This window comes from Arachis ipaensis, chromosome B1 (genome assembly GCF_059453495.1).
Source record: "Arachis ipaensis isolate K30076 ecotype BB chromosome B1, ASM5945349v1, whole genome shotgun sequence".
Taxonomy (NCBI): Eukaryota; Viridiplantae; Streptophyta; class Magnoliopsida; order Fabales; family Fabaceae; genus Arachis; species Arachis ipaensis.
In genome coordinates, this window is record NC_142436.1 from 111,057,528 (window position 1) to 111,067,173 (window position 9,646).

The window sequence follows — 9,646 nt, forward strand, 5'->3', positions numbered from 1 at the left end:
CTAAGTATTTCCCCTGAACTATGGTGAGCCAATGCTTTGGATTCGGGTTCACACTTTGATCATGGTTCCTAGTGATCCATGCGTTTGCATAGAACTCTTGAACCATCAAGATCTTGACTTGTTGAATGGGGTTGGTGAGAACTTCCCAACCTCTTCTTTGGATCTCAAGTCGGATCTCCGGATACTCATTCTTTTTGAGCTTGAAAGGAACCTCAGAGATCACTTTCTTCTTGGCCACAACTTCATAGAAGTGGTCTTGATGGACCTTTGAGATGGATCTCTCCATCTCCCATGACTCAGAGGTGGAAGCAATTGCCTTCCCTTTCCTCTTGAGGTTTCTCTAGCCTTAGGTGCCATTAATGGTTATGGAAAAATAAAAAGCTATGCTTTTACCATACCAAACTTAAAATGTTTGCTCGTCCCCGAGCAAAAGAAGAAAGAAAGAAGGAGACGAAGAAGAGAAATAGAGGAGAGGGAGAGAGGGGTGTATTCGTCCAAGGGGAAGAAGAGAGGGTTGTGTTGTGTGAAAAATGAAGAAGGAAAGGGGGGTTTATATAGGGGTGGGATGGAATTTAGGGTTCGGCCATCAGGGTTGGGTTTGGGAGGGAAAATAGTTTGAATTTTGAAGGTAGGTGGGGTTTATGGGGAAGAGAGGATAGATGTGAGTGGTGAAGAGGTGATAGGAAAGAGTGATTGAGGTGATTGGTGAAGGGTATTTGGGGAAGAGAGTTATGAAAAGGTGTGAAGAAGAGAGAAGAAGATGTGGGGATCCTGTGGTGTTCACAGATCCTGAGGGGATCCTGTGCGGTCCATAGATCAAGTGGGGTCAAGGACTTAACATCCCTGCTCCAATTAGGCATGTAAAACGCCCTTGCTGTGCAATCCTGGCGTTTAACTCCAGAATGCAACATGGAACTGGTGTTGAACGCCAGTTTGCATCATCTAAACTCGGGCAAAGCATGGACTATTATATATTGCTGGAAAGCCCTGGATGTCTACTTTCCAACGCAATTAAGAACGCGCCATTTAGAGTTTTGTAGCTCCAGAAAACCCATTTTGAGTGAAGCGAGGTCAGAATCCAATAGCATCTGCAGTCCTTCTTCAAAACTAACCAAATCACAGAAAAACACACAAACTCATAGTAAAGTCCAGAAATGTGAATTTTATTTAAAAACTAATAAAAATATACTAAAAACTAACCAAATCATACTAAAAACTATGTAAAAACAACGCCAAAAAGAGTATAAATTATCCGCTCATCACAACTCTCTGGAGAAAATCTGATAGAAATTTTTTAAAAAGTAGGAGACATGGCTGAAAATAATAACAATGCAAGGAAGATGCTTGGTGACTTCACTGCACCAAATTCCAATTTACATGGAAAAAAGCATCTCAATCCCTGCCATTGGAGCAAACAACCTTGAGCTGAAACCTCAATTAGTTTCTCTGATGCAACAGAACTGCAAGTTTTATGGACTTCCATCAGAAGATCCTTTTCAGTTCTTAACTGAATTCTTGCAAATCTGTGATACTGTTAAGACCAATGGGGTTGATCCCGAGGTCTACAGGCTCATGCTTTTCCGGTTTGCTGTAAGAGACAGAGTTAGAATATGGTTGGACTCTCAACCTAAGGATAGCCTGAACTCTTAGGATAAGCTGGTCACGGCTTTCTTAGCCAAGTTCTTTCCTCCTCAAAAGCTTAGCAAGCTTAGAGTGGATGTTCAAACCTTCAAATAGAAAGAAGGTGAATCCCTCTATGAAGCTTGGGAGAGATACAAGGAACTGACCAAAAAGTGTCCTTCTAACATGCTTTCAGAATGGACCATCCTGGATATATTCTATGATGGTCTGTCTGAATTATCTAAAATATTATTGGAACATTCTACAGGTAGATCCATTCACCTAAAGAAAACACCTGGAGAAGCTCAAGAACTCATTGACATGGTTGCTAATAACCAGTTCATGTACACTTTTGAAAGGAATCCTGTGAGTAATGGGACGCCTCAGAGGAAGGGAGTTCTTGAAATTGATACTCTGAATGCCATATTAGCTCAGAATAAAATATTGACTCAGCAAGTCAATATGATCTATCAGAGTCTGAATGGATTGAAGGAATCATCCAACAGTACTAAAGAGGCATCTTCTGAAGAAGAAGCTTATGATCCTGAGAACCCTGCAATAGCAGAGGTGAATTACATGGGTGAACCCTATGGAAACTCCTATAATCCCTCATGGAGAAATCATCCAAATTTCTCATGGAAGGATCAACAAAAGCCTCAACAAGACTTTAATAATGGTGGAAGAAACAGGTTTAGCAATAGCAAACCTTTTCCATCATCCACTCAGCAACAGACAGAGAATTCTGAGCAGAACCCATCTAGCTTAGCAAATATATTCTCTGATCTATTTAAGGCCACTGTGAGTTTCGTGAATGAAACAAGGTCCTCCATTAGGAATTTGGAGGCACAAGTGGGCCAGCTGAGTAAAAGAGTCACTAAAATCCCTCCTAGTACTCTCCCAAGCAATACAGAAGAAAATCCAAAAAGAGAGTGCAAGGCCATAGCCTTACATGGTGTGGCCGAACCTACAAGGGAGGAAGAGGACGTGAATACTAGTGAGGAAGACCTCCTGGGACGTTCAGTGACCAATAAGGAGTATCCCTTTGAGGAACCAAAGGAATCTGAGGCTCATCTAGAAACCATAGAGATTCCATTGAACCTCCTTCTGCCCTTCATGAGCTCTGATGAGTATTCTTCCTCTGAAGAAGATGAAGACATTACTGAAGAGCAAGTTGCTAAATACCTTGGTACAATCATGAAGCTAAATGCCAAGCTATTTGGTAAGGAGACTTGGGAAGATGAACCTCCCTTGCTCACCAATGAACTAAATGCATTGGATAGGCAGAAATTGCCTCAAAAGAAATAGGATCCTGGCAAATACTTAATACCCTGTACCGTAGGCACCATGACCTTTGAGAAGGCTCTGTGTGACCTGGGGTCAGGAATAAACTTAATGCCACTCTCTGTAATGGAGAAACTTGGGATCTTTGAGGTGCAAGCTGCTAGAATCTCATTAGAGATGGCAGACAACTCAAGAAAACAGGCTTATGGATAAGTAGAGGATGTGTTAGTAAAGGTTGAAGGCCTTTACATCCCTGCTGATTTCATAATCCTAGACACTGGGAAGGATGAGGATGAATCCACCATCCTTGGAAGACCCTTCCGAGCTGTGATTGATGTGGACAGAGGAGAGTTGGTCCTCCAACTGAATGAGGACAACCTTGTGTTTAAAACTCAAGGATCTCCTTCTGTAACCATGGAGAGGAAACATGAAAAGCTTCTCTCACTGCAGAATCAACCAAAGCCCCCACAGTCAAACTCTAAATTTGGTGTTGGGAGGCCACAACCAAACTGTAAGTTTGGTGTTGAACCCTCACATTCAAACTCTAAGTTTGGTGTTGGGAGGTTCCAACTTACTCTGATTATCTATGAGGCTCCATGAGAGCTCACTGTCAAGCTATTGACATTAAAGAAGCGCTTGTTGGGAGGCAACCCAATGTTATTTAATCATATCTATTTTATTTTCTTTTTGTTATTTCGTGTTTTATTAGGTTGATGATCATGTGAAGTCACAAAAAACTACTGAAAAATCAAAAACAAAATGAAAAACAGCATTGAAAATAGCACACCCTGGAGGAGAGCAGTCTGGCGTTTAACGCCAGAAACAAGCATCTGCCTGGCGTTAAACGCTAGAAACAGGCTACATTTGGGCGTTTAATGCCAGAAACAAGCAGCAATCTGGCGTTAAACGCCAGGATTGCACAGCAAGGGCGTTTTACACGCCTAATTGGAGCAGGGATGTTAAGTCCTTGACCCCACTTGATCTGTGGACCCCATAGGATCCCCTCAGAATCTGTGGACCCCACAGGATCCCCACATCTTCTTCTCTCATCTTCACACCTTTTCATAACTCTCTTCCCTAAATACCCTTCACCAATCACCTCAATCACTCTTTCCCATCACCTCTTCACCACTCACATCCATCCTCTCTTCCCCATAAACCCCACCTACCTTCAAAATTCAAACTATTTTCCTTCCCAAATCTAACCCTAATGGCCGAACCCTAAATCCCATCCCACCCTATATAAACCCCCCTTTCCTTCTTCATTTTTCACACAACACAACCCCCTCTTCTTCCCCTTGGCCGAATACACCCCTCTCTCCCTCTCCTCTATTTCTCTTCTTCTTCTCCTTCTTTCTTTCTTCTTTTACTCGGGGACGAGCAAACATTTTAAGTTTGGTGTGGCAAAAGCATAGCTTTTTGTTTTTCTATAACCATTAATAGCACCTAAGGTCAGAAAAAACCTCAAGAAAGAGGAAAGGGAAGGCAATTGCTTCCACCTCTGAGTCATGGAAGATGGAGAGATTCATCTCAAAGGTCCATCAAGACCACTTCTATGAAGTTGTAGCCAAGAAGAAAGTGATCTCTGAGGTTCCTTTCAAGCTCAAAAAGAATGAGTATCCGGAGATCCGACTTGAGATCCAAAGAAGAGGTTGGGAAGTTCTCACCAACCCCATTCAACAAGTCGGGATCTTGATGGTTCAAAAGTTCTATGCAAACGCATGGATCACTAGGAACCATGATCAAAGTGTGAACCCGAATCCAAAGCATTGGCTCACCATGGTTCGGGGGAAATACTTAGACTTCAGTCCGGAAAATGTAAGGCTAGCATTCAACTTGCCAATGATGGAAAAGAACGCACGCCCTTACACAAGAAGGGTCAACTTTGATCAAAGGTTGGACCAAGTCCTCATAAACATATGTGAGGAAGGAGCTCAATGGAAAATTGACTCAAGAGGCAAGCCGGTTCAATTAAGAAGGCATGACCTCAAACCAGTGGCTAGGGGATGGCTAGAGTTCATTCAACGCTCAATCATTCCTACTAGTAACCGGTCTGAAGTTACTATAGACCGGGCCATCATGATCCATAGTATCATCATTGGAGAGGAGGTGGAAGTTCATGAGATTATACCTCAAGAACTTTACAAGGTGGCTGACAAGTCCTCCACTTGGGCAAGGTTAGCCTTTCCTCACCTCATATGCCACCTCTGCAATTCGGCTGGAGTTGACATAGAGGGAGACATCCTCATTGAAGAGGATAAGCCCATCACTAAGAAAAGGATGGAGCAAATAAGAGATCATGGACCTCAACATGAGCATGAGGAAATTCCTCACCATGAAATCCCTGAGATGCCTCAGGGGATGCACTTTCCTCCACAAAACTATTGGGAGCAAATCAATACTTCCCTAGGAGAATTAAGCTCCAACATGGGACAACTAAGGATGGAGCACTGATGAGCGGATAATTTATATATTTTTTGGCATTGTTTTTACATAGTTTTCAGTATAATTTAGTTAGTTTTTAGTATATTTTTATTATTTTTTAATTAAAATTCACATTTCTGGACTTTACTATGAGTTTTTCTGTTTTTCTATAATTTCAGGTATTTTCTGGCTGAAATTGAGGGACTTGAGCAAAAATCAGATTCAGAGGTTGAAGAAGGACTGCAGATGCTGTTGGATTCTGACCTCCCTGCACTCAAAGTGGATTTTCTGGAGCTACAGAACTCTGAATGGCGCGCTCTCAATTGCGTTGGAAAGTAGACATCCAGAGATTTCCAACAATATATAATAGTCCATACTTTAATTACGAATAGATGATGTAAACTGGCGTTCAACGCCAGTTCCATGCTGCATTCTAGAGTTAAATGCCAGAAACAGGTTGCAAAGTGGAGTTAAACGCCAGAAACTGGTTACAAACTGGCGTTCAACTCTAAGAGAAGCCTCTACATGTATAAAGCTCAATGCTCAGCCCAACCACACACCAAGTGGGTCCCATAAGTGGATTTCTGCATCATTTACTCATTTCTGTAAACCCTAGTAACTAGTTTAGTATAAATAGGACTTTTTACTATTGTATTTACATCTTTGGATTATCTTTAGTTTTATCTTTAGATCACGTTTGGGGGCTGGCCATTCGGCCATGCCTGAACCTTATCACTTATGTATTTTCAACGGTAGAGTTTCTACACTCCATAGATTAAGGTGTGGAGCTCTGCTGTTCCTCATGAATTAATACAAAGTACTACTATTTTTCTATTCAATTCAAGCTTATTCCTTCTCTAAGATATCCATTCGCACCCAAGAACATGATGAATGTGATGATTATGTGACGCTCATCATCATTCTCACCTATGAACGCGTGCCTGACAAACACTTCCGTTCTACATGCAAACAAGCTAGAATGAGTATCTCTTAGATATCTAATACAGAGGACCGAGTCCGAGATATTAGAATCTTCGTGGTATAAGTTAGAACCCATGGATGGCCATTCCTGAGATCCGAAAAGTCTAAACCTTGTCTGTGGTATTCCGGGTAGGATCTGGGAAGGGATGGCTGTGACGATCTTTAAACTCGCGAGTGCTGGGCGTAGTGACAGACGCAAAAGGATAGTAAATCCTATTCCAGTATGATCGAGAACCGACAGATGATTAGCCATGCAGTGACAGCGCATTGGACCATTTTCACAGAGAGGATGGGATGTAGCCATTGACAACGGTGATGCCCTACATAAAGCTTGCCATGGAAAGGAGTAGGAATGGTTGGATGAAGACAGCGAGAAAGCAGAGGTTCAGAGGAACAAAAGCATCTCTATACGCTTATCTAAAACTCTCACCAATGAATTACATAAGTATCTCTATCCTATTTTAATTATCTTTTAGTACACTATAATCTCTTAATACATTTGAATCCGCCTGACTGAGATTTACAAGGTGACCATAGCTTGCTTCAAGCCGACAATCCCCGTGGGATCGACCCTTACTCACATAAGGTTTATTACTTGGACGACCCAGTGCACTTGCTGGTCAGTTGTGCGAAGTTGTGACAAAGAATTAAGATTATGAATGTGCGTATAAAGTTTTTAGCACCGTTACCAAGGAATGGAACTATCATGATTTCTGCGCACCAAGTTTTTGGCGCCGTTGCCGGGGATTGTTCGAGTTTGGACAACTGATGGTTCATCTTGTTGCTCAGATTAGGTAACTTTATTTTAATTTTAAGCTTTTTACTTCTTATTTTCGAAAAATACAAAAAAAAAATTTCTTCTTTTTCGTTTTTCCCAATTAATTTTCAAAAAATCAGAAAAAAATTATAAAATCATAAAATCAAAAATATTTTTGTGTTTCTTGTTTGAGTCTAGAGTCAAGTTTTAAGTTTGGTGTCAATTGCATCTTTTTAATTTTCTAAAAAAATTTATTTTCGAAAATTTCATGCATTGCATTCTTCATGATCTTCAAGTCGTTCTTGGCCAGTCTTCTTGTTTGATCTTCATATTTTCTTGTTTTGTGTCTTTCCTTGTTTTTCATATGCATTCTTGAATTATTAATGTCTAAAGAATAAAAATTTTTAAGTTTGGTGTCTTGCATGTTTTCTTTTCTTGAAAATTTTTCAAAAATAAGTTCTTGGTGTTCATCTTGACATTCAAAGTGTTTTTGGTGTTCATCTTGACATTCATAGTGTTTTTGCATGCATTTTTGGTTTTGATCTTAATTCTTCATGCTTTTTTCATTCTTGTTGTTTAGTGAAAAAAAAAGAAGAGAAAAACATCAAAAATATATCCTTTCCTTTTTTCTCTTTCATCATAAAAAATTCAAAAATAAAAAAATATATATCTTTCCCTTTTTCACTCATAAAATTCAAAAATTTGAGTTGACTTTTTCAAAAATTTTTAAAATCTAGTTGTTTCTTATGAGTCAAATCAAATTTTCAATTTAAAAATTCTATCTTTTTCAAATCCTTTTCAAAAATCAAATCTTTTTCATTTTTTCTTCATAAATTTGAAATTTTCAAATTAATTTTCAAAAATCTTTTTCTTATCTTGTTCATAATTTCAAAATCTTTACTAACAATTAATGTGATTGATTTAAAAATTTTAAAGTTTGTTACTTGCCTCTTAAGAAAGATTCAATCTTTAAATTTTAAATCATATCTTTTTTGTTACTTGTTAGTCAAGTAATCAACTTTAATTTTCAAAATCAAATCTTTTTAAATTTCTTTTTCAAATCTTTTTCAAAATAAGTTTCAAGCACATCTTTTTCAAAATTTGATTTCAAAATCTTTTTCTAACCTCTTATCTTTTCAAATTTAATTTTCAAATCTTCTTAATAGCTTTTCAATCATATCTTTACAATCATATCTTTTTCAAAAATCAAATCTTTTTAAATTGTTTACCAATCATATCTTTTTAATTCATATCTTTTTCAAATCACATCTTTTTAAAACTCTAATTTCAAAATCTCTTTCTAACTTCTTATCTTTCTAAATTTATTTCTTATCTTTTTCAAAATCACCTAACCACTTTTTCACTCTTAATTTTCGAAAATTACCTTCCCCTTTTTCAAAAATCTTTTTAATTAACTAATTGTTTTAAATTCTAATTTTATCTTATTTCTTCTAATATTTTCGAATTCTAACTTATAAATAAAATAAAAACAAAAATAATTTTCTTTTCTTTTCTTTTAATTTTCGAAATTCTCTCCCCCTCATATCTTTCTAATTATTTTATTTATTTACTAACACTTCTCTTCATCTAAAAATTTGAACCCTTTCTTCCTCCTAGTGTTCGAATTTCTCTTCTTCTATTCTTTTCTTCTTCTACTCACATAAAGGAATCTCTATACTATGACATAGAGGATTCCATATTTTCTTTTCTGTTTTTTTCTTTTTCATATGAGCAAGAGCAAGGATAAGAACATTCTTGTTGAAGCTGATCCGGAACCTAAAAGGACTCTGAAGAGGAATCTAAGAGAAGCTAAAACACAACACTCTGAAGAGGACTTTACTGAAAATTTCGAAAAAGAAGGAGACATGGCCGAAAATAATAACAATGCAAGGAAGATGCTTGGTGACTTTACTGCACCAAATTCCAATTTACATGGAAGAAGCATCTCAATCCCTGCCATTGGAGCAAACAATTTTGAGCTTAAACCTCAATTAGTTTCTCTGATGCAACAGAATTGCAAGTTTCATGGACTTCCATCAGAAGATCCTTTTCAGTTCTTAACTGAATTCTTACAGATCTGTGATACTGTTAGGACCAATGGGGTTGATCCCGAAGTCTACAGGCTTATGCTTTTCCCATTTGCTGTAAGAGACAGAGCTAGAGTATGGTTGGACTCCCAACCTAAAGATAGCCTGAACTCTTGGGATAAGCTGGTCACGGCTTTCTTAGCCAAGTTCTTTCCTCCTCAAAAGCTTAGTAAGCTTAGAGTGGATGTTCAAACCTTCAGACAGAAGGAAGGTGAATCCTTCTATGAAGCTTGGGAAAGATACAAGGAACTGACCAAAAAGTGTCCTTCTGACATGCTTTCAGAATGGACCATCCTGGATATATTCTATGATGGTCTGTCTGAGCTATCAAAGATGTCACTGGACCATTCTACAGATGGATCCATTCACCTAAAGAAAATGCCTGCAGAAGCTCAAGAACTCATTGACATAGTTGCAAATAACCAGTTCATGTACACTTCTGAAAGGAATCCTGTGAATAATGGGACGCCTATGAGGAAGGGAGTTCTTGAAATTG

At 38.4% G+C, this 9,646-nt stretch overlaps 2 non-coding genes across 2 annotated transcripts; both read right to left on the reverse strand.

Moving 5' to 3' along the window:
• Positions 1–1,704: 1,704 nt before the first annotated feature.
• On the reverse strand, positions 1,705–1,812 carry LOC148577918 (small nucleolar RNA R71). Its single transcript, XR_015904510.1, has one exon. It is a non-coding gene; the product is annotated as a small nucleolar RNA R71 (small nucleolar RNA).
• A 7,509-nt stretch (positions 1,813–9,321) lies between these two features.
• On the reverse strand, positions 9,322–9,429 carry LOC148577919 (small nucleolar RNA R71). The gene has a single exon (XR_015904479.1). It is a non-coding gene; the product is annotated as a small nucleolar RNA R71 (small nucleolar RNA).
• Between the last annotated feature and the right edge of the window lie 217 nt (positions 9,430–9,646).